Raw genomic sequence first — 25,254 nt, 5'->3', positions numbered from 1 at the left:
TCTTAACCCCGGGTAATGATCGCCCCGTCCAGTCTTATCCCTGGGTAATGATCGCACCGACCAGTCTTAACCCCGGGTAATGATCGCCCCGTCCAGTCTTAACCCCGGGTAATGATCGCCCCGTCCAGTCTTAACCCCGGGTAATGATCGCCCCGTCCAGTCTTCGCCCCGGGTAATGATCGCCCCGTCCAGTCTTAACCCCGGGTAATGATCGCCCCGTCCAGTCTTAACCCCGGGTAATGATCGCCCCATCCAGTCTTAACCCCGGGTAATGATCGTCCCGTCCAGTCTTAACCCCGGGTAATGATCGCCCCGTCCAGTCTTAACCCCGGGTAATGATCGCACCGTCCAGTCTTAACCCCGGGTAATGATCGCCCCGTCCTGTCTTAACCCCGGGTAATGATCGCCCCGTCCAGTCTTAACCCCGGGTAATGATCGTCCCGTCCAGTCTTAACCCCGGGTAATGATCGCCCCGTCCAGTCTTAACCCCGGGTAATGTTCGCCCCGTCCAGTCTTAACCCCGGGTAATGATCGCCCCGTCCAGTCTTAACCCCGGGTAATGATCGCCCCGTCCAGTCTTAACCCCGGGTAATGTTCGTCCCGTCCAGTCTTAACCCCGGGTAATGATCGCCCCGTCCAGTCTTAACCCCGGGTAATGTTCGCCCCGTCCAGTCTTAACCCCGGGTAATGTTCGCCCCGTCCAGTCTTAACCCCGGGTGATGATCGCCCCGTCCAGTCTTAACCCCGGGTAATGTTCGTCCCGTCCAGTCTTAACCCCGGGTAATGATCGCCCCGTCCAGTCTTAACCCCGGGTAATGATCGCCCCGTCCAGTCTTAACCCCGGGTAATGTTCGCCCCGTCCAGTCTTAACCCCGGGTAATGTTCGCCCCGTCCAGTCTTAACCCCGGGTAATGTTCGTCCCGTCCAGTCTTAACCCCGGGTAATGTTCGCCCCGTCCAGTCTTAACCCCGGGTAATGTTCGCCCCGTCCAGTCTTAACCCCGGGTAATGTTCGCCCCGTCCAGTCTTAACCCCGGGTAATGTTCGCCCCGTCCAGTCTTAACCCCGGGTAATGTTCGCCCCGTCCAGTCTTAACCCCGGGTAATGTTCGTCCCGTCCAGTCTTAACCCCGGGTAATGTTCGCCCCGTCCAGTCTTAACCCCGGGTAATGTTCGCCCCGTCCAGTCTTAACCCCGGGTAATGTTCGCCCCGTCCAGTCTTAACCCCGGGTAATGTTCGCCCCGTCCAGTCTTAACCCCGGGTAATGTTCGCCCCGTCCAGTCTTAACCCCGGGTAATGTTCGCCCCGTCCAGTCTTAACCCCGGGTAATGTTCGCCCCGTCCAGTCTTAACCCCGGGTAATGTTCGTCCCGTCCAGTCTTAACCCCGGGTAATGTTCGCCCCGTCCAGTCTTAACCCCGGGTAATGTTCGCCCCGTCCAGTCTTAACCCCGGGTAATGTTCGCCCCGTCCAGTCTTAACCCCGGGTAATGTTCGCCCCGTCCAGTCTTAACCCCGGGTAATGTTCGTCCCGTCCAGTCTTAACCCCGGGTAATGTTCGCCCCGTCCAGTCTTAACCCCGGGTAATGTTCGCCCCGTCCAGTCTTAACCCCGGGTAATGTTCGCCCCGTCCAGTCTTAACCCCGGGTAATGTTCGTCCCGTCCAGTCTTAACCCCGGGTAATGTTCGCCCCGTCCAGTCTTAACCCCGGGTAATGTTCGCCCCGTCCAGTCTTAACCCCGGGTAATGTTCGCACCGTCCAGTCTTAACCCCGGGTAATGTTCGCCCCGTCCAGTCTTAACCCCGGGTAATGTTCGTCCCGTCCAGTCTTAACCCCGGGTAATGATCGCCCCGTCCAGTCTTAACCCCGGGTAATGATCGCCCCGTCCAGTCTTAACCCCGGGTAATGTTCGCCCCGTCCAGTCTTAACCCCGGGTAATGTTCGCCCCGTCCAGTCTTAACCCCGGGTAATGTTCGTCCCGTCCAGTCTTAACCCCGGGTAATGTTCGCCCCGTCCAGTCTTAACCCCGGGTAATGTTCGCCCCGTCCAGTCTTAACCCCGGGTAATGTTCGCCCCGTCCAGTCTTAACCCCGGGTAATGTTCGTCCCGTCCAGTCTTAACCCCGGGTAATGTTCGCCCCGTCCAGTCTTAACCCCGGGTAATGTTCGCCCCGTCCAGTCTTAACCCCGGGTAATGTTCGCCCCGTCCAGTCTTAACCCCGGGTAATGTTCGCCCCGTCCAGTCTTAACCCCGGGTAATGTTCGCCCCGTCCAGTCTTAACCCCGGGTAATGTTCGCCCCGTCCAGTCTTAACCCCGGGTAATGTTCGCCCCGTCCAGTCTTAACCCCTGGTAATGTTCGCCCCGTCCAGTCTTAACCCCGGGTAATGTTCGCCCCGTCCAGTCTTAACCCCGGGTAATGTTCGCCCCGTCCAGTCTTAACCCCGGGTAATGTTCGCCCCGTCCAGTCTTAACCCCGGGTAATGTTCGCCCCGTCCAGTCTTAACCCCGGGTAATGTTCGCCCCGTCCAGTCTTAACCCCGGGTAATGTTCGCCCCGTCCAGTCTTAACCCCGGGTAATGTTCGTCCCGTCCAGTCTTAACCCCGGGTAATGTTCGCCCCGTCCAGTCTTAACCCCGGGTAATGTTCGCCCCGTCCAGTCTTAACCCCGGGTAATGTTCGTCCCGTCCAGTCTTAACCCCGGGTAATGTTCGCCCCGTCCAGTCTTAACCCCGGGTAATGTTCGCCCCGTCCAGTCTTAACCCCGGGTAATGTTCGCCCCGTCCAGTCTTAACCCCGGGTAATGTTCGCCCCGTCCAGTCTTAACCCCGGGTAATGTTCGTCCCGTCCAGTCTTAACCCCGGGTAATGTTCGTCCCGTCCAGTCTTAACCCCGGGTAATGTTCGCCCCGTCCAGTCTTAACCCCGGGTAATGTTCGCCCCGTCCAGTCTTAACCCCGGGTAATGTTCGCCCCGTCCAGTCTTAACCCCGGGTAATGTTCGTCCCGTCCAGTCTTAACCCCGGGTAATGTTCGCCCCGTCCAGTCTTAACCCCGGGTAATGTTCGCCCCGTCCAGTCTTAACCCCGGGTAATGTTCGTCCCGTCCAGTCTTAACCCCGGGTAATGTTCGCCCCGTCCAGTCTTAACCCCGGGTAATGTTCGCCCCGTCCAGTCTTAACCCCGGGTAATGATCGCCCCGTCCAGTCTTAACCCCGGGTAATGTTCGCCCCGTCCAGTCTTAACCCCGGGTAATGATCGCCCCGTCCAGTCTTAACCCCGGGTAATGTTCGCCCCGTCCAGTCTTAACCCCGGGTAATGTTCGCCCCGTCCAGTCTTCGCCCCGGGTAATGTTCGCCCCGTCCAGTCTTCGCCCCGGGTAATGTTCGTCCCGTCCAGTCTTCGCCCCGGGTAATGTTCGTCCCGTCCAGTCTTCGCCCCGGGTAATGTTCGTCCCGTCCAGTCTTCGCCCCGGGTAATGTTCGTCCCGTCCAGTCTTCGCCCCGGGTAATGTTCGTCCCGTCCAGTCTTCGCCCCGGGTAATGATCGCCCCGTCCAGTCTTAACCCCGGGTAATGTTCGCCCCGTCCAGTCTTATCCCCGGGTAATGATTGCACCGTCCAGTCTTAACCCCGGGTAATGTTCGCCCCGTCCAGTCTTAACCCCGGGTAATGTTCGCCCCGTCCAGTCTTAACCCCGGGTAATGTTCGCACCGTCCAGTCTTAACCCCGGGTAATGTTCGCCCCGTCCAGTCTTAACCCCGGGTAATGTTCGCCCCGTCCAGTCTTAACCCCGGGTAATGTTCGCCCCGTCCAGTCTTAACCCCAGGTAATGTTCGCCCCGTCCAGTCTTAACCCCGGGTAATGTTCGCCCCGTCCAGTCTTAACCCCAGGTAATGTTCGCCCCGTCCAGTCTTAACCCCGGGTAATGTTCGCCCCGTCCAGTCTTTACCCCAGGTAATGTTCGCCCCGTCCAGTCTTAACCCCGGGTAATGATCGTCCCGTCCAGTCTTAACCCCGGGTAATGTTCGCCCCGTCCAGTCTTAACCCCGGGTAATGTTCGCCCCGTCCAGTCTTAACCCCGGGTAATGTTCACCCCGTCCAGTCTTAACCCCGGGTAATGTTCGCCCCGTCCAGTCTTAACCCCGGGTAATGTTCGCCCCGTCCAGTCTTAACCCCGGGTAATGTTCGCCCCGTCCAGTCTTATCCCCGGGTAATGTTCGCCCCGTCCAGTCTTAACCCCGGGTAATGATCGTCCCGTCCAGTCTTAACCCCGGGTAATGATCGCACCGTCCAGTCTTAACCCCGGGTAATGATCGCCCCGTCCAGTCTTAACCCCGGGTAATGAACGCACCGTCCAGTCTTAACCCCGGGTAATGATCGCACCGTCCAGTCTTAACCCGGGTAATGATCGTCCCGTCCAGTCTTAACCCCGGGTAATGATCGTCCCGTCTAGTCTTAACCCCGGGTAATGATCGCCCCGTCCAGTCTTCGCCCCGGGTAATGATCGTCCCGTCCAGTCTTAACCCCGGGTAATGTTCGCCCCGTCCAGTCTTAACCCCGGGTAATGATCGCACCGTCCAGTCTTAACCCCGGGTAATGTTCGCCCCGTCCAGTCTTAACCCCGGGTAATGATCGTCCCGTCCAGTCTTAACCCCGGGTAATGATAGCCCCGTCCAGTCTTCGCCCGGGGTAATGATCGTCAAGTCCAGTCTTCGCCCCGGGTAATAATCGCTCCGTCCAGTCTTAACCCCGGGTAATGATCGCCCCGTCCAGTCTTCGCCCCGGGTAATGATCGTCCCGTCCAGTCTTCGCCCCGGGTAATGATCGTCCCGTCCAGTCTTCGCCCCGGGTAATGATCGCCCCGTCCAGTCTTAACCCCGGGTAATGATCGTCCCGTCCAGTCTTAACCCCGGGTAATGATCGTCCCGTCCAGTCTTAACCCCGGGTAATGATCGTCCCGTCCAGTCTTAACCCCGGGTAATGATCGCCCCGTCCAGTCTTAACCCCGGGTAATGATCGTCCCGTCCAGTCTTAACCCCGGGGAATGTTCGCCCCGTCCAGTCTTAACCCCGGGTAATGTTCGGCCCGTCCAGTCTTAACCTCGGGTAATGATCGTCCCGTCCAGTCTTAACCCCGGGTAATGATCGTCCAGTCCAGTGTTAACCCCAGGTAATGTTCGCCCCGTCCAGTCTTAACCCCGGGTAATGATCGTCCCGTCCAGTCTTAACCCCGGGTAATGATCGTCCCGTCCAGTGTTAACCCCAGGTAATGTTCGCCCCGTCCAGTCTTAACCCCGGGTAATGATCGTCCCGTCCAGTCTTAACCCCGGATAATGATCGTCCCGTCCAGTGTTAACCCCGGGTAATGTTCGCCCCGTCCAGTCTTAACCCCGGGTAATGTTCGCCCCGTCCAGTCTTAACCCCGGGTAATGTTCGTCCCGTCCAGTCTTAACCCCGGGTAATGTTCGCCCCGTCCAGTCTTAACCCCGGGTAATGATCGCCCCGTCCAGTCTTAACCCCGGGTAATGATCGCCCCGTCCAGTCTTAACCCCGGGTAATGATCGCCCCGTCCAGTCTTAACCCCGGGTAATGATCGTCCCGTCCAGTCTTAACCCCGGGTAATGTTCGCCCCGTCCAGTCTTAACCCCGGGTAATGTTCGTCCCGTCCAGTCTTAACCCCGGGTAATGATCGTCCCGTCCAGTCTTAACCCCGGGTAATGATCGTCCCATCCAGTCTTAACCCCGGGTAATGATCGTCCCGTCCAGTCTTAACCCCGGGTAATGTTCGTCCCTCCAGTCTTAACCCCGGGTAATGTTCGCCCCGTCCAGTCTTAACCCCGGGTAATGATCGTCCCGTCCAGTCTTAACCCCGGGTAATGATCGCCCCGTCCAGTCTTAACCCCGGGTAATGTTCGCCCCGTCCAGTCTTAACCCCGGGTAATGATCGCCCCGTCCAGTCTTAACCCCGGGTAATGATCGCCCCGTCCAGTCTTAACCCCGGGTAATGTTCGTCCCGTCCAGTCTTCGCCCCGGGTAATGATCGTCCCGTCCAGTCTTAACCCCGGGTAATGTTCGTCCCGTCCAGTCTTAACCCCGGGTAATGTTCGCACCGTCCAGTCTTAACCCCGGGTAATGATCGCCCCGTCCAGTCTTAACCCCGGGTAATGTTCGCCCCGTCCAGTCTTAACCCCGGGTAATGTTCGCACCGTCCAGTCTTAATCCCGGGTAATGTTCGCACCGTCCAGTCTTAACCCCGGGTAATGTTCGCCCCGTCCAGTCTTAACCCCGGGTAATGATCGCCCCGTCCAGTCTTAACCCCGGGTAATGATCGTCCCGTCCAGTCTTAACCCCGGGTAATGATCGCCCCGTCCAGTCTTAACCCCGGGTAATGTTCGCCCCGTCCAGTCTTAACCCCGGGTAATGATCGGGTAATGATCCCCATCCAGTCGTAACCCCGGGTAATGATCGCCCCGTCCAGTCTTAACCCCGGGTAATGTTCGCCCCGTCCAGTCTTAACCCCGGGTAATGATCGCCCCGTCCAGTCATAACCCCGGGTAATGATCGCCCCATCAAGTCTTAACCCCGGGTAATGATCGTCCCGTCCAGTCTTAACCCCGGGTAATGATCGCCCCGTCCAGTCTTAACCCCGGGTAATGATCGCACCGTCCAGTCTTAACCCCGGGTAATGATCGCCCCGTCCAGTCTTAACCCCGGGTAATGATCGCCCCGTCCAGTCTTAACCCAGGGTAATGATCGCCCAGTCCAGTCTTAACCCCGGGTAATGATCGCCCCGTCCAGTCTTAACCCCGGGTAATGATCGCACCGTCCAGTCTTAACCCCGGGTAATGATCGCCCCGTCCAGTCTTAACCCCGGGTAATGATCGCCCCGTCCAGTCTTAACCCCGGGTAATGATCGCCCCATCCAGTCTTAACCCCGGGTAATGATCGTCCCGTCCAGTCTTAACCCCGGGTAATGATCGCCCCGTCCAGTCTTAACCCCGGGTAATGATCGCACCGTCCAGTCTTAACCCCGGGTAATGATCGCCCCGTCCAGTCTTAACCCCGGGTAATGATCGCCCCGTCCAGTCTTAACCCCGGGTAATGATCGCCCCGTCCAGTCTTCGCCCCGGGTAATGATCGCCCCGTCCAGTCTTAACCCCGGGTAATGATCACCCCGTCCAGTCTTAACCCCGGGTAATGATCGCACCGTCCAGTCTTAACCCCGGGTAATGATCGCCCCGTCCAGTCTTAACCCCGGGTAATGATCGCCCCGTCCAGTCTTAACCCGGGGTAATGATCTCCCCGTCCAGTCTTCGCCCCGGGTAATGATCGCCCCGTCCAGTCTTAACCCCGGGTAATGATCGCCCCTTCCAGTCTTAACCCCGGGTAATGATCGCCCCATCCAGTCTTAACCCCGGGTAATGATCGTCCCGTCCAGTCTTAACCCCGGGTAATGATCGCCCCGTCCAGTCTTAACCCCGGGTAATGATCGCACCGTCCAGTCTTAACCCCGGGGAATGATCGCCCCGTCCAGTCTTAACCCCGGGTAATGATCGTCCCGTCCAGTCTTAACCCCGGGTAATGATCGCCCCGTCCAGTCTTAACCCCGGGTAATGTTCGCCCCGTCCAGTCTTAACCCCGGGTAATGATCGCCCCGTCCAGTCTTAACCCCGGGTAATGATCGTCCCGTCCAGTCTTAACCCCGGGTAATGATCGCCCCGTCCAGTCTTAACCCCGGGTAATGATCGTCCCGTCCAGTCTTAACCCCGGGTAATGATCGCCCCGTCCAGTCTTAACCCCGGGTAATGATCGTCCCGTCCAGTCTTAACCCCGGGTAATGATCGCCCCGTCCAGTCTTATCCCTGGGTAATGATCGCACCGACCAGTCTTAACCCCGGGTAATGATCGCCCCGTCCAGTCTTAACCCCGGGTAATGATCGCCCCGTCCAGTCTTAACCCCGGGTAATGATCGCCCCGTCCAGTCTTCGCCCCGGGTAATGATCGCCCCGTCCAGTCTTAACCCCGGGTAATGATCGCCCCGTCCAGTCTTAACCCCGGGTAATGATCGCCCCATCCAGTCTTAACCCCGGGTAATGATCGTCCCGTCCAGTCTTAACCCCGGGTAATGATCGCCCCGTCCAGTCTTAACCCCGGGTAATGATCGCACCGTCCAGTCTTAACCCCGGGTAATGATCGCCCCGTCCTGTCTTAACCCCGGGTAATGATCGCCCCGTCCAGTCTTAACCCCGGGTAATGATCGTCCCGTCCAGTCTTAACCCCGGGTAATGATCGCCCCGTCCAGTCTTAACCCCGGGTAATGTTCGCCCCGTCCAGTCTTAACCCCGGGTAATGATCGCCCCGTCCAGTCTTAACCCCGGGTAATGATCGCCCCGTCCAGTCTTAACCCCGGGTAATGTTCGTCCCGTCCAGTCTTAACCCCTGGTAATGATCGCCCCGTCCAGTCTTAACCCCGGGTAATGTTCGCCCCGTCCAGTCTTAACCCCGGGTAATGTTCGCCCCGTCCAGTCTTAACTCTTAACCCCAGGGATGGTCGCCCCGTTCAGTTAACCCTTGGGTAATGATCCGTCCCGTCAGTCTTAACTTGGTAATGATCGCCCCCGTTCAATCTTATCCCTGGGTAATTAGTTCAGCCCACCGACCAGTCATAACCCCCGGGTGACCAGTCGCTTCCCGGGTCCAAGTCTTAACCGGGTTATTGATCGCGGAAATCAGTCTGCTTGAGTATTCGTTCCTTGCGTCAAGTCCCCTTCGGGCGGGTGAATCGCCCCCGTCAGTCCGCAACCCACAGGTAACAGTCCCGCCCCGTCAAGTCCCCCTTAACCCCCCGGGTAATGATTCGCCCCATCAGTCTGCTTAGGTAATGATCGTTCCCGGTCAAGTCCCGGGCCAACTTCCAGGTATTGATTCGCCCTTCGTCCGATCTTAACTTGAGTAATGATCACTTTCCGTCCAAGTCCTTAACCCGGGTAATGATTCGCCCCGTTCCTGTCCTTAACCGGGTGACCATTCGCCCGTCAAGTCTTAACCGGGTAATGATCGTTCCCCGTCAGTTCTTAACGGGTGGCCAGTCGCCCCCGTTCCAAGTCCCTTATTGGGCGGGTAATGTTCCTTGCGTCCCAGTCTTAACCGGGTAATGATCGCCCCGTTCCAAGTCTTAACCCCGGGTGTGAATCGCTTATCCAGTCCCCTTAGCCAGGTAATGTTCGTCCGTCCAGTCTTGCTTGAAGTAATGATCCCGGGCCCCGTCGGTCAACCAACCCCGGGTGATTATTCGCCCCGTCAGTCTTAACCCCGGGTAATGTCTTCGCCCGTCGAAGTCCTTAACCCCGGGTGCGGTGGTCGCGTCAAGTCTTAACCCCGGGTTGTCTTCGTCCCGTCAGTCCCTGCTTGAGTAATGATCCGCCCCGTCAGTCTTCCAACCCCGGGTAATGATTCGCCGTCAGTCTTAACCCCAGGTGTCCTTCATACCGTCAGTTCTTAACCCCGGGTAATGTTCGCCCGTCCAGTCTTAACCCCGGGTGATATTTCGTCCCGTTCAGTCCCCTTAACTTTGGTGTCCTTCGCTTAATCGGTCTTCTTGGGTAATTATTCCCGGCCCCGTCCAGTCATTAACCCGGGTGATATTTCCCCCGCTTCGTCAGTCTTAACCCCAGGGTAATGGTTCGCCCCGTTCAGTCCCTTAACCCCGGGTAATGTTCCTTCCCGTCAGTCTTAACCCGGGTAATCATTCGTTGTCCAGTCCCTTAACCCGGGTAATGTTCCGCCCGTCAGTCTTAACTTCCCGGGTAGTGGTCGCCCGTCAGTTCCTTAACCTTGGGTAATGTTCCCGCGTCCGATCTTAACCCGGGTAATGTTCGCCGTTCAGTGTAACCCGAGTTAATGGGTTCGCCCCGTCAAGTCTGCTTGGGTAATCTTCGTCCCGTCCAGTTCTTAGCGGGTAATGTGATCCGCCCCGTCCAGTCTTAACCCGGGTAATGATCGCCCCCGTTCAGTCTGCTTGGGTAATGTTCCTTGCGTCCCCCAGTCTTAACCCCCAGGTAATGTTCACCGTCCAGTCTTAACCCCGGGTAATGTTGTTCCCGTCAGGTCACCAACCCCGGGAGTGTTCGCCCCGTCAAGTCTGCCCCAGGTTAATGTTCGCCCCGTCCAGTCTTGGCCCGGGTAATGTTCCGCCCCGTCCGATCTTAACCCGGGTAATGTTCGTTCCCGTCAAGTCCCACCAACCCCGGGTAATGTTTCGCCCCAATTCAGTCCCTTAACGGGTGATCCGCTTCCGTCAGTCTTAACCCCGGGTAATGTTCGGCCCGTCAGTCTCCAACCCCAGGTTAATGTTCCCGCCCCGTCCAGTCTTGCTTGGTGGCGTCAATTCCCGGGCCCCGTCCAAGTCTTAACCCCGGGTTAATGTTCCGCCCCGTCAGTCGCCAACTTCAAGTGTCCTTCAGGGCGTGAATCGCAACCCTGGTAATGTTCGCGTCGAGTCTTCAACCCCTGGGTAATGTTCGCCCCCGTCCAGTCATTAACCCGGGTAATGTTCGCCGTCAGTCCTTGCAACCCGGGTAATGTTCGCCGTCAGTCTTGCCAAGATCCCAATGGGTTCGCCCGTCCAAGTGCCAACGGGTTAATGTTCGCCCCGTCAGTCTTGCCGGGTAATGTTCCGGGCCCCGTCCAAGTCTTAACCCCGGGTTAATCGCCCCGTCCCGTCAGTCTTAACTTTCAGGGTAATGTTCGCCCCTATCGATCACCAACCCGGATGTCTTCAATTGCCCATCAGGGTCAATAACGGTTAATACTAAATCGTCCCAGTGTTAACCTTCAGGTAATGTTCGCCCCATTCCAGTCCCTTAACCCCAGGGTGTGTTCGCCCCGTCCAAGTCATAACCGGGTTAATGTTCATACGTCCCAGTCTTAACTTGAGTAATGTTCGCCCGTTCAGTCCTTAACCCGGGTGTCTTCGTCCCGTCAAGTCACAACCCAGGTTAATGTTCGTCCCGTCCAGTCGCCAACGGGTTAATGTGCCCGGGCCGTCGGTCTTGGCGGGTAATGTTCGCCCCCGTCAGTCTCTTAACTTGGGTAATGTTACCGTTCCCCCGTCCAGTCCTAACCAGGTAGTATTCGGGTCAATCAGTTCTTAACGGGTAATGTTCACTTCGTCCCAGTCCTGCCCAGATGATATTCGCCCCGTTCAGTCTCTTAACGGGTAATGTTCCCTGGTCCGTCCAGTCTTAACCCGGTGTTCTTCATAAATCCAGTCCCTTAACCCCGGGTAATGTTCGCCCCGTCCAGTCTTAAGCGGGAGTGTGAATGGCCCCTGCGTCCAGTCCGCTTGGTGATAATATTCGCCCCCGTCAGTCCCTGGGCCCGGGTGAACCAGTCGCCGTTCCAGTCCTTAACCCGGGTAATGTTCCGCCCCGTCAGTCTTAACCCCCGGGTAATGTTCCGCGTCAGTCCCTTCGCCCGGGTAATATTCCGCCCCACCGTCAGTTCTTCAATGGGTAATGTTCCGGGTCCGTCCAGTCCTTCGCGGGTAATATTCGTCCCGTCGATCTTAGCCCGGGTAATGTTCGTTCCCGTCAAGTCTTACGGGTGGGTAATTCGTTCCCGTCCAGTCCATCGCCCGGGTGTTGTCCCGTCGATCTTACGCGGTGTGTTCGTCCCCGTCAAGTCCTTCGGGCCAGGTGTGAATCATCCGGTCCAGTCCCTTCGGGTAATGTTAGGTCCGATCCAGTCTTCAACCCCGGGTGAATTATTAAATCCGATCCAGTTCTTAACCCCGGGTAATGATCGTCCGTCAATTCGTAACCGGGTTGAATATTCGGGTCCGTCCAAGTCTTAACCCGGTGATGCGTCCGTCAGTCGCCAACCGGGTAATGTTAGTCGTTCAAGTCCCTTAACCGGATGGAATCGTCCCCGTCAAGTCTTAACCCGGGTTAATGTTCGTCCCGTCCAGTCACTTGGCCGAATTAATGTCCGGGTCCCGTCAAGATCTGCTTGGGTAATAGTCGTCCCGTCCAGTCGCCAACCCCGTTGTGTTCCGTCCCGTCAAGTCCCTGGGCTTGGGTAATGATGTCCGTCCAGTCTTAACCCGGTGTAATGTTCGTTCCCGTCCAAGTCCCACCAACTTCCAGGGTAATGATCGTCCCCTCAGTCCTGCTTGGTAATGTCGTCCCGTCCAGTCCTTGAAGCCCGGAGGTGTGATCGTCCCCATCGGTCCGCGGGTAATGTTCGTTCCCGTCCAAGTCCCCGCAACTTGGTGTGAATCGTTCGTCAGTCTTAACCCGGGTAATGTTCGTCCGTCCAGTCGCCAACGGGTTAATGATCCCGGGTCCCGTCCAAGTCTGCCGGGTAATGTTCGCCGTCCAGTCTTAACCGGGTAATGTTCGTCCCGCGTCCGAATCGGGCCAACCGGGTGGCGCGTCGTTCCCGTCCAGTCCACCAACCGGGTAATGGTCGTCCGTCCAAGTCTTAACCCGGGTAATGATGGTCCGTCCAGGTCTTAACCCGGGTAATGGTTCCGTCCCGTCCAGTCACCAACCGGGTTAATGATCCCGGGTCCCGTCGAATCTTAACCCGGGTTAAATGATCCCGTCCCGTCAGTCTTAACCCCGGGTGTTAATTCGTCCGTCTGGTGCCAACGGGTAATGTCGTCCCGTCCAGTCTTAACCGGGTTAATGGATCGTCGTCCAGTTCTGCCCGGGTGTGGTCGTCAGGCCAGTCCTTAACCGGGTATTGATCCGTCCGATCAGTCTTGCTTGAAGTATTGATCCCGGTCCCGTCAGTCAACCAACGAATGATGATCGTCCGTCAGTCTTAACCCGGTGGCCAGTCGTTCGTCCCAGTCCTGTGAGTGACTTGAATCCGTCGTCAGTCGCCTTCCCCGGGTAATGATCGTCCCGTCAGTCTTAACCGGGCGTAGTCGTCACGAGTCTTAACCAGATGTGTTCGTCCCGTCAGTCACCAACCCGGGTAATGATAAATCCCGTCCCAGTCTCCAACCGGGTAATGTTCATTCCGTCAGTCTCAACCGGGTAATGTGGCGATCCGGTCATGGCGGGTATTCGTCCCGTCGATCTTAACCGGGTAATGTTAAGCCCTCCAGTCTTAACGGGTGTAATGTTCGTCCCGTCAGTCGCCAACCCCGGGTAATGATCGTCCGTCAGTCTTAACCCCGGGTAATGATCGACTCCGTCAGTCACCAACCGGGTAATGATCGTCCGTCCGGTCTTAACGGTAATGATCATCCCGTCCAGTCTTAACCCGGGTAATGATGCGTCCCGTCAATCTTAACCCGGGTAATATTCGTCCCGTCAGTCTCCAACTTTGGTAATGATCGTCCGTCCAGTCATCTTTCCGGGCCAATGTTCGTCGTCAGTCTGCTTGAGTAATGTTCGTCCCGTCAGTCTCCAACCGGGTAATGTTCGTCCCGTCCAGTCTGCTTGAGTTAATGATCGTTCCGTCAGTCTTAACCCGGGTAATGATCAAATCGTCAGTCTTCAACCGGGTAATGATGAAATCCGTCCAGTCTCTCTGCTTGTTAATGTCGTCCCGTCCAGTCTTAACCAGATGATAATTAAATCCGTCCAGTCTTAACCGGTGTGATCGTCCGTCAATCTTAACCCGGGTAATATTCGTCCGTCCAGTCTTAACCCGGGTGTGTGCGTCCCGTCCAGTCTTAACCCGGGTGTCTTCGTCCCGTCAGTCTGCGGGTAATGGTCATCCCGTCCAGTCTTAACTTAGAGTATTCCGTCCGTCAGTCTTAACGGGTGATGACGTCCGTCCAGTCTTAACCCGAATTGTCTTCATCCCGTCCAGTCTTAACCCGGGTAATGATCGTCCGTCAGTCTTTCGCCCGGTAATGTTCGTCCCGTCCAGTCACCAACGGGTAATGATCGTCCCGTCAGTCTTAACCCGAGTGATGTTAAGTCCCGTCAGTCACCAACGAGTAGTCGTCCGTCCAGTCTTAACCCCGGGTAATGATCGTCCCGTCAGTCTTAACGATTAATGTTGCGTCCGTCAGTCTTAACTTCCGGGTAATATTCGTCCCGTCAGTCTTAACCCGGGTAATGATCGTCCCGTCAGTCTGCCCGGGTAATGTTAAATCCGTCCAGTCTTAACCCGGGTAATGTTCGTCGATCAGTCTTAACCCGGGTAATGTGCAAATCCGTCCAGTCTTAACCCGGGTAATGATAAATCCGTCAGTCTTAACCCGGGTAATGTTCGTCCCGTCAGTCTTAACCGGGTATTAGCCGTCAGTCTTAACCCGGGTAATGTTAAATCGTCGGTCAACTGAGTAATGTTCAGCCCGTCCAGTCTTAACCCGGGTAATATTCGTCCGTCCAGTCTTAACCCGGGTAATGTTCGTGTCAGACAACCCGGGTAATGTTCGTCCCACGTCCAGTCTCCAACGGGTAATGATCGTCGATCAGTCTGTGGGTAATGTTCACGTCTCGTCCAGTCTTAACCCGGGTAATGTTGCGTCCGTCCAGTCTTAACCGGGTGTCGTCCCGTCCAGTCATAACCCGGGTAATATTCGTCCCGTCAGTCGCCTTCGGGTAATGTTCGCCCGTCAGTCTTAACCCGGAGTAATGTTCGTCCGTCAGTCTTAACCCGGGTAATGTTCGCCCCGTCCAGTCTTAACCCGAATTGTCTTCGTCCCGTCGGTCTTAACCCGGGTAATGATCATCCCGTCAGTCTTAACGCTGGTGGCCGATCGTCCCGTCAGTCTTAACGGGTGTGATCGTCCCGTCAGTCGCCAACCCCGGGTAATGGTCGTCCGTCAGTCTTAACGGGTAATGATCGTCCGTCAGTCATTAACCGGGTAATGTGCGTCCGTCCAGTCTTAACCCGTGTAATGATCATCCCGTCCAGTCTTAACTTCCGGGTAATGTTCGTCCCGTCAGTCTTAACCCCGAGTAATGTCGTCCGTCCAGTCTTAACCCGGGAGGGTAATGTGCGTCCCGTCGGTCTTAACGGGTAATGATCGTCGTCAGTCGCCAACCCGGGTAATGATCGTCGTCGATCTTAACGGTAATGATCGTCCCGTCCAGTCTTAACCCGTGTGGTCGTCCGTCAGTCTTAACCGGGTAATGTTAGTCCCGTCCAGTCATGGCCCGGGTAATGATCGTCCGTCGATCTTAACCCGGGTAATGCGTCCGTCCGAGTCGCAACCGGGTAAGTATTGCGTCCGTCAGTCTTAACCCCTGAGTGATATTCTGGTCATTAGTTTAACCCCCGGGTAATGATCGTCCCGTCAGGTCTGGCGGGTGTTGCGTCCGTCCAGTCTTAACGGGTGTGATCGTCGTCCAGTCTTAACCCCGAGATGTGCGTCCCGTCCAGTCTTAACCCGGGTAGTCGTCCCGTCCAGTCTGCCCCAGGTAATGTTCATCCCGTCAGTCTTAACCCGGGTGTGGTCGTCCCGTCCAGTCTTAACCCCAGGTATTATTCGTCCCGTCAGTCTTAACCAGATGATGCGTCATTGATCTGTCGGGTAATGATCGTCCGTCAGTCTTAACCCACCCGGGTAATGATCGTCCCGTCCAGTCTTAACCCCGGGTAATGTTCGTCCCATCCAGTCTTAACCCCGGGTAATGTTTCGTCCCGTCCAGTCTTAACCCCGGGTAATGTTCGTCCCGTCCAGTCTTAACCCCGGGTAATGATCGTCCCGTCCAGTCTTAACCCCGGGTAATGTTCGTCCCGTCCAGTCTTAACCCCGGGTAATGATCGTCCGTCCAGTCTTAACCCCGGGTAATGTTCGTCCCGTCCAGTCTTAACCCCGGGTAATGTTCGTCCCGTCCAGTCTTAACCCCGGGTAATGTTCGTCCCGTCCAGTCTTAACCCCGGGTAATGTTCGTCCCGTCCAGTCTTAACCCCGGGTAATGTTCGTCTCGTCCAGTCTTAACCCCGGGTAATGATCGTCCCGTCCAGTCTTAACCCCGGGTAATGTTCGTCCCGTCCAGTCTTAACCCCGGGTAATGATCGTCCCGTCCAGTCTTAACCCCGGGTAATGATCGTCCCGTCCAGTCTTAACCCCGGGTAATGTTCGTCCCGTCCAGTCTTAACCCCGGGTAATGATCGTCCCGTCCAGTCTTAACCCCGGGTAATGTTCGTCCCGTCCAGTCTTAACCCCGGGTAATGATCGTCCCGTCCAGTCTTAACCCCGGGTAATGTTCGTCCCGTCCAGTCTTAACCCCGGGTAATGTTCGTCCCGTCCAGTCTTAACCCCGGGTAATGATCGTCCCGTCCAGTCTTAACCCCGGGTAATGTTCGTCCCGTCCAGTCTTAACCCCGGGTAATGATCGTCCCGTCCAGTCTTAACCCCGGGTAATGATCGTCCCGTCCAGTCTTAACCCCGGGTAATGTTCGTCCCGTCCAGTCTTAACCCCGGGTAATGTTCGTCCCGTCCAGTCTTAACCCCGGGTAATGATCGTCCCGTCCAGTCTTAACCCCGGGTAATGTTCGTCCCGTCCAGTCTTAACCCCGGGTAATGTTCGTCCCGTCCAGTCTTAACCCCGGGTAATGTTCGTCCCGTCCAGTCTTAACCCCGGGTAATGATCGTCCCGTCCAGTCTTAACCCCGGGTAATGTTCGTCCCGTCCAGTCTTAACCCCGGGTAATGATCGTCCCGTCCAGTCTTAACCCCGGGTAATGTTCGTCCCGTCCAGTCTTAACCCCGGGTAATGTTCGTCCCGTCCAGTCTTAACCCCGGGTAATGTTCGTCCCGTCCAGTCTTAACCCTGGGTAATGTTCGTCCCGTCCAGTCTTAACCCCGGGTAATGTTCGTCCCGTCCAGTCTTAACCCCGGGTAATGATCGTCCCGTCCAGTCTTAACCCCGGGTAATGATCGTCCCGTCCAGTCTTAACCCCGGGTAATGTTCGTCCCGTCCAGTCTTAACCCCGGGTAATGTTCGTCCCGTCCAGTCTTAACCCCGGGTAATGATCGTCCCGTCCAGTCTTAACCCCGGGTAATGTTCGTCCCGTCCAGTCTTAACCCCGGGTAATGTTCGTCCCGTCCAGTCTTAACCCCGGGTAATGTTCGTCCCGTCCAGTCTTAACCCCGGGTAATGATCGTCCCGTCCAGTCTTAACCCCGGGTAATGTTCGTCCCGTCCAGTCTTAACCCCGGGTAATGATCGTCCCGTCCAGTCTTAACCCCGGGTAATGTTCGTCCCGTCCAGTCTTAACCCCGGGTAATGTTCGTCCCGTCCAGTCTTAACCCCGGGTAATGTTCGTCCCGTCCAGTCTTAACCCTGGGTAATGTTCGTCCCGTCCAGTCTTAACCCCGGGTAATGTTCGTCCCGTCCAGTCTTAACCCCGGGTAATGTTCGTCCCGTCCAGTCTTAACCCCGGGTAATGTTCGTCCCGTCCAGTCTTAACCCCGGGTAATGATCGTCCCGTCCAGTCTTAACCCCGGGTAATGTTCGTCCCGTCCAGTCTTAACCCCGGGTAATGTTCGTCCCGTCCAGTCTTAACCCCGGGTAATGATCGTCCCGTCCAGTCTTAACCCCGGGTAATGTTCGTCCCGTCCAGTCTTAACCCCGGGTAATGATCGTCCCGTCCAGTCTTAACCCCGGGTAATGTTCGTCCCGTCCAGTCTTAACCCCGAGTAATGATCGTCCCGTCCAGTCTTAACCCCGGGTAATGTTCGTCCCGTCCAGTCTTAACCCCGCGTAATGATCGTCCCGTCCAGTCTTAACCCCGGGTAATGTTCGTCCCGTCCAGTCTTAACCCCGGGTAATGATCGTCCCGTCCAGTCTTAACCCCGGGTAATGTTCGTCCCGTCCAGTCTTAACCCCGGGTAATGTTCGTCCCGTCCAGTCTTAACCCCGGGTAATGTTCGTCCCGTCCAGTCTTAACCCCGGGTAATGTTCGTCCCGTCCAGTCTTCGCCCCGCGTATGTATATTTCGTGTTTTTTACCCACAAGGTCCACATTATTATTCATACTTCATTATTAAACACTTCTTTAAATCTGGCTTATTATATTCCACAGTCAGTTTCACAAAGTGTTTGCAGAATGTTCCAATTTTTTTATTATTATTAAAAGCACCTACCACCTACCACATTTATAAGTATATTTAACAGACAATATGAAATTTGCAAAAACGGGCGGAAGACTTCTCACTGCGGTGTGTCACCTTTAAAATACGTACGAGCACTGAAAGCAGCATTTTCTTCGAGTGGTGGGAAGACTAGTTCATGACACGTTATGACCAAGTTGTTCCCACAAGGAATGGTAGGAGTTAACTAGGACAGTGTGAGGGGAGCTCAGCGATAACTATGACACTGTGAGGGGAGATCAGCGATAACTATGACAGTGTGAGGGGAGATCAGCGATAACTATGACAGTGTGAGGGGAGCTCAGCGATAACTATGACAGTGTGAGAAGAATGGTACAAACAGCTTCTTAGCAATGTGTGTCGTCTTACTAATATGTGTTGGCTTGCAGCTGTTATAAACACCAATTATGTCTTATACAAGTTTTAGGATTGTCTGTTTTAATGATCAATTAGCAAGAACTCGTGGAAAATTAAGTCCTTTCTAAAATTTTCTCTTATACGTTCAAAGATTTATATAAAGATATATATGTGTGTGTGTGTGTGTGTGTGTGTGTGTGTGTGTGTGTGTGTGTGTGTGTGTGTGTGTGTGTGTGTGTGTGTGTGTGTGTGTGTGTGTGTGTCGAATATGTAAAACTGGTCAATTAGCAAGAACTCATTTAAAATTAAGTCCTTTCTAAAATTTTCTCTTATACGTTTATAGATATATTTTTTTCATTAATGTTGATGTAAAAATTTATAATTTTGCACCAAAAGGAACTTAGAAAACTTACCTAACCTTATTATAACAAGAACAATTTATTTTAACCTAACCCAACTAAATATATTTTAGATTTGTTTACAATAATTTAATACTAAACAAACAGAGTGAAATATATTTTTTTCGTTAGGTTTAGAATGATTTTGGCGAAATTATTGCATACACAAATTTTCACTTGTCCTATATGGCAAGATGAGCGTTGCTATTTAAGCCAAGATCGCAAGTTCTGCCTATTCGGCACGACATATATATATATATATATATATATATATATATATATATATATATATATATATATATATATATATATATATATATATATATATATATATATATATATATATATAAATATTGGCCAGAAACTTTCTACAAGATTGATGGGACTGAACACACACTCTCCAGGCTGAGGGACTGATTACCTCAAACTCCTCCTTTCCTTATTCCTTCCTGCTTTGTATAAGACTGATGAAGCCAATGTGTGGCGAAACGTTTCTTCAATAAAGATTCCCTTATGTTGCATAAGTGTCTCAGTTCTTCATTGTTCTACCAAATTATATTATTACTACTACTACTACAACTACCACTAGTATTACACCTCACTCTGAGCCCATATATACCCTTTGTGTCCATGTATTGTTTGTAACGTCTTGATAAAGCTCCTGTAGAGCGAAAAGTTCCCACAATAAAATGTCATATTAGTTGCACTTGTGTCCTTTTACTTTACAAGACTAGTTCCGGAGCTAAGGTGTATGCCCTACGAGGAGAGGTTAAGGAAAATCAACCTGACGACACTAGAGGACGGGAGAAATAGAGAGGACATGATAACTACATATCAAATACTGAGAGGAACTGACAAGGTAGATAAGGACAGGATGTTTCAGAGATGGGAGAGAGCAACAAGGGGTCACAGCTGGAAGTCGAAAACTTAGATGAGTCACAGGGATGTTAGGAAGCATTTCTTCAGTCACAGAATTGCCAGGAAATGGAACAATCTGAAGAGTGATGTAGTGGAGGCAAGATCCATACATAGCTTCAAGAAGAGGTTCGATAAAGCTCGTGGAGCAGGGAGTGGACCTAGTAGCGACCAGCGAAGAGGCGGGGGCCAAGAACTGTGAATCGACCCCTGCAACCACAGCTAGGTGAGTACACACACACACGCGTGCCTAGGACCAAATGGTAACTAACACACACACACACACCATCCCTGGGGTCCTCAGTTCCCACTAACAGTCGTAAAGGAAATACATGCCTGTTCAATTATGACGTCATCCTGAGCTCCCCATGACGCTGGTTCTCCAGTGACGTCACACTGCAAGGAGGGGGGATGCAGCGGGCCACACAAGACGGAGGCAGGATACTCAGGTGGTGCAGGGGGGGGAGGAAATAGTACGGAGAAGTGTACACATAGGGGGAGGTGTCGGGGCCACACTGGCATGGGAAGGGGCAGGGACAAGACTGAAAACGGAAGGGGGGGGGGAAGCTTCACAAGAGGGGAAGAAGCTACACAGGAGGGACGCTAAACTTAAGGGGGTAGGACGGGACGGGAAGGAAGCAACATTAGAGGGAAGGGAGACGACAAATGAGGGTAAAGGAGAGAGAAGACAGAAAAAAGAAGTGAGAGAAGAGAGAGAAATGAGAGAGGTTGAAGAGAGAGAAGAAAGGAAAAGAGAGAGAAGAGAGGAGAAGAGAGAGGAGAAAGAGAAGAGAGATGAGAAAGAGAAGAGAGGTGAGAGAGAGAAGAAAGGAAAAGAGAGATAACAGAGGAGAAGAGAGAGGAGAAAGAGAAGAGAGGAAAGAGAGAGGAGAGAGAGAAGAGAGGAGAGAGAAGAGAGGAGAGAGAGAGAAAGAGAGAGAGAGAGAGAGAGAGAGAGAGAGAGAGAGAGAGAGAGAGAGAGAGAGAGAGAGAGAGAGAGAGAGAGAGAGAGAGATGCGTATCTCGCATCTGCTTGACAGTAGCGGTTGCAAGATTCTGTACGAGACACAAGTACGCTCACACCTTGAGTATGCTCCACTTTCTTGGTTTGCCTGCCCCCCCCCTCTCATCTGCGAATGCTTGACAGAGTAGAGAACAGAGCAAGACGTCTCATCTCTCGCCTGGACCCATCCTGGATAGGCCTGCCATTTCAGCAGAGCCTTCAACACAGGAGGGATGTGGGTGGCCTTACTGTTATGTACAAGGCCAATATTGTCAAAGTACCACACCTGGATCCACTTCGAGGACAGCGAGAAACAAGCTTTTATGCCACAAGACGGGCAGAAAGCAGCAACTTCACTCTGGCTGTACCCTTCTCCAGAACATCACTCCATCTGAGATCATATATACCCAGGATGACTCGAGTATGGAACACATTCGTATAGCATAATGATGTCAACGAGATAAAGTCAGTTGATCAAATGAAAATGCTGGCCCACAGATGGCTCCAACTTCATCCTGTTCCCTACTTGTATGTCTCATAACAATAAAAATGTTTTCAAATGAGCTGATGTAGGTAACAGCTCTTAGCTTGCCAATAAAGTTAGGAATCCTTAACCTGTAAATAGCTTGTCAATAAAGCTAGGGATCCTTAACCTAACCTTGTCAAACCCTGTGTAAAAAGAGAGAGAGAGAGAGAGAGAGAGAGAGAGAGAGAGAGAGAGAGAGAAGAGGAAGGAGAGAGAGGAAGGAGAGAGAGGAAGGAGAGAGAGGAAGGAGAGAGAGGAAGGAGAGAGAGGAAGGAGAGAGAGGAGAGAGAGGAAAGAGAGAAGAAAGAGAGAGGAAAGAGAGAGGAAAGAGAGAGAGGAAAGAGAGAAGAGAGAGAGGAAAGAGAGAAGAGAGAGAGGAAAGAGAGAAGAGAGAGAGGAAAGAGAAAAGAGAGAAAAAAGAGAGGAGAGAGAAGCCTACAGATCAACCTTTGTTCGTTTTTCGTTAAAGAGAGGCTGCTACTGCTAAGTACAAGGCTTGGAGAAGGTATAAGAGACATCCCACTACCTACAACAGGAACCTGTACAGGGCAGCCTGTAGGCACATGGGAGTTCAAAAGTGGGCCATTTCAAAATGGGAGGCTGACACAAAAAGAAAGCTGGCGTCAGGTAGAGTGGGCTCCAAAACCTGGAAAGACAAGGTTATCTGCCTGATGAACTTATTCCACCTCTAAATCGACAGGATGGGACCGTCTCTACTAGTAATCAGGAGAAAGCCGACCTGTTTGCCGAACACTTTGCTGCCAAGATCCAGCGAGGGACCCTCCTTGGCTAGCTGCAAGAACTGCGTCAAAGCTGTCAGTGGTGACAATAAGGCAGGTGTATCTTCTAAAATCACTGGACCAAGAAAAAGCTGTGAGCCCAGACAAGATAGGAGTAACTGGCCTCCTCGAACCCCTCTGGTACGGTGTTAGTGGTGATGGACAAATTTATTGTGTGAGCAATGGGGACAGGCAATTCAGAGGCACCATCTTTTAGGAACTTAGACGGGATGTTATCTGGGCCTGTGCTCTTAGTTGGGCTTAACCTGCTTAGTTCTTTTTGCTGATCTTTAAGTCACATAATGTGACCCACTCTCTTTAGTGTTTTGGTCACATGACCCACTTTAGTGTTTGGTCACATGACCAACTCAGTGGAGTGTTTGGTCACATGACCAACTCAGTGGAATGTTTGGTCATATGTGACCCACTCAGTGGAGTGTCTGGTCATGTGATGATCCAGTCAGTGGCGTGTCTGGTCATGTGACTTTCCCTGACTCACTCCTCTCTCTCCAATACACAAATGTAACTAAGACGTCCTGAAGAAGAGATACAAAACAACTTTTCGCCAGACACAAGTAAATGACCCAGTGAGATTAAGCAGGTGCAATGCTAAAATCCACGAGCCTAGCCCATGGCCTGGCTCCGGGAGTTAAAAAAAACTCTCAGAACTCATCAAAGGTATACTGAGGAACATCCTACTCTCCAAGATAAAGACACTCAGGCATCATGACAACACTTCACGAGGGTCATCTGTATCCTGGCAAAAAAAAAATGTACCTTGAAGAAAGAACAACAACAAGCCGACACTCTTGATGACGCACATATAAGAAACAGAAACATGAAAAAAAATTGAGAAAGAAGTCAGCAAGAAACAATGTCACTTACTTGAGTCTTGAACGGTGCAACTCAACACGGCAGCTCTGTTGAAAGAGAAAGAAGATTCGATATATTTCGGTCGCTGTGTGATCCGCAAAAGGCATCCTCGTATTCCAGAAGCCCAACCTTTTCTACCTCATAATACATGCAAAAGAAATCTCGGAGGGTGGCCATCAAATTCCAATGCAGCAAAATAAAAAAGGTATGTTTACCTGCGTATGTATGAACTTCTGTTCGTTTGTGCCCTTTCATATGTGTAGAATATATGTGTATTTTTTATGTATGTGCATTTGAGTATGTACTTGTGTATTTTTTGTAAGTTTGCGTGTGGATATATATGCATATATATGAACATATCATAACAAAATATATATCCCCAAACGGGAATTAGAATGAAATTAGCTTAGAGGTACCCACACCACCGTATGTCCTCAGATCAAGGTAAAACATCTAGCTCTGCTGAGTGCTTGATTCTTGTAGGACTGCGTGGTCCTGAGGGTTAGAGCGTCATTTGATTTTCGCACACCATGAGGCTAGCCAAAACGACATGGGTTCGAATCCTTGACTAGTCGCAGAGAGGTTACTGATAATATATATATATATATATATATATATATATATATATATATATATATATATATATATATATATATATATATATATATATATATATGTCGTGCCGAATAGGCAGAACTTGCGATCTTGGCTTAAATAGCAACGCTCATCTTGCCATATAGGACAAGTGAAAATTTGTGTATGTAATAATTTCGCCAAAATCATTCTCAACCTAACGAAAAAAATATATTTCACTGTGTTTGTTTAATATTAAATTATTGTAAACAAATCTAAAATATACTTAGTTGGGTTAGGCTAAAATAAATTGTTCTTGTTATAATAAGGTTAGGTAAGTTTTCTAAGTTCCTTTTGGTGCAAAATTAAATTTTTTTACATCAACATTAATGAAAAAATATATCTTTAAACGTATAAGAGAAAATTTCAGAAAGGACTTAATTTTAAATGAGTTCTTGCTAATTGACCAGTTTTACATATTCGGCACGACATATATATATATATATATATATATATATATATATATATATATATATATATATATAATATATATATATAATTATTTCTTCAACACACTGGCCGTATCCCACCGAGGCAGGGTGGTCCAAAAGGAAAAACGAAAGTTTCTCCTTTTACATTTAGTAATATATACAGGAGAAGGGGTTACTATCCCCTTGCTCCTGGCATTTTAGTCGCCTCTTACAACACGCATGGCTTACGGAGGAAGAATTCTGTTCCACTTCCCCATGGAGGATATATATATATATATATATATATATATATATATATATATATATATATATATATATATATATATATATATATATATATATATATATATGTCGTGCCGAATATGTAAAACTGGTCAATTAACAAGAACTCATTTAAAATTAAGTCCTTTATGAAATTTTCTCTTATACGTTTCAAGATATATTTTTTTCATTAATGTTAATGTAAAAATTTTTAATTTTGCACCAAAAGAATCTTAGAAAACTTACCTAACCTTATTATAACAAGAGTAATTTATTTTAGCCTAACCCAACTAAATATATTTTAAATACGTTTACAATAATTTAGTACTAAACAAACACAATCAAATATATTTTTTTCGTTAGGTTCAGAATGATTTTGGCGAAATTATTGCATACACAAATTTTCACTTGTCCTATATAGCAAGATGACCGTTGCTATTTAAGCCAAGATCGCAAGTTCTGCCTATTCGGCACGACATATATATATATATATATATATATATATATATATATATATATATATATATATATATATATATATATATCGTGCCGAATATGTAAAACTGGCCAATTAGCAAGAACTCATTTAAAATTAAGTCCTTTCTGAAATTTTCTCTTATACGTTTAAAGATATATTTTTTCATTAATGTTAATATAAATTTTTTTTAATTTTGCACCAAAAGAATCTTAGAAAACTTACCTAACCTTATTATAACAAGAGCAATTTATTTTAGCCTAACCCAACTAAATATATTTTATATTTGTTTACAATAATTTAGTACTAAACAAACACAATCAAATATATTTTTTTCGTTAGGTTCAGAATGATTTTTGCTAAATTATTGCATACACAAATTTTCACTTGCCTTATTCGGCAAAATGAGCATTGCTATTTAAGCCAAAATCCCACGTTTTACCTATTCGCCACGACATTATATATACATATTTTTTTTATTAACACATCGGCCGATTTCCACCAAGGCAAAGTGGCCCGAAAAAGAAAAACTTTCATCAT

At 51.3% G+C, this 25,254-nt stretch overlaps 1 protein-coding gene across 5 annotated transcripts in view; it reads right to left on the bottom strand.

The window, feature by feature from the left end:
• Positions 1 to 25,254, bottom strand: part of disp (RND transporter family member dispatched) — a 753,128-nt gene that overhangs the window by 591,718 nt on the left and 136,156 nt on the right. For all 5 annotated transcript variants that reach the window (XM_070096023.1, XM_070096020.1, XM_070096021.1 and 2 more), the window contains exon 2: positions 22,927 to 22,961. The gene's annotated coding sequence lies outside the window, so the exon portion shown is untranslated. The remainder of the gene's footprint in view (positions 1 to 22,926; positions 22,962 to 25,254) is intronic.

This window comes from Cherax quadricarinatus, chromosome 52, assembly GCF_038502225.1.
Source record: "Cherax quadricarinatus isolate ZL_2023a chromosome 52, ASM3850222v1, whole genome shotgun sequence".
Classification (NCBI taxonomy): domain Eukaryota; kingdom Metazoa; phylum Arthropoda; class Malacostraca; order Decapoda; family Parastacidae; genus Cherax; species Cherax quadricarinatus.
This window is presented reverse-complemented; position numbering and strand designations above follow the sequence as displayed.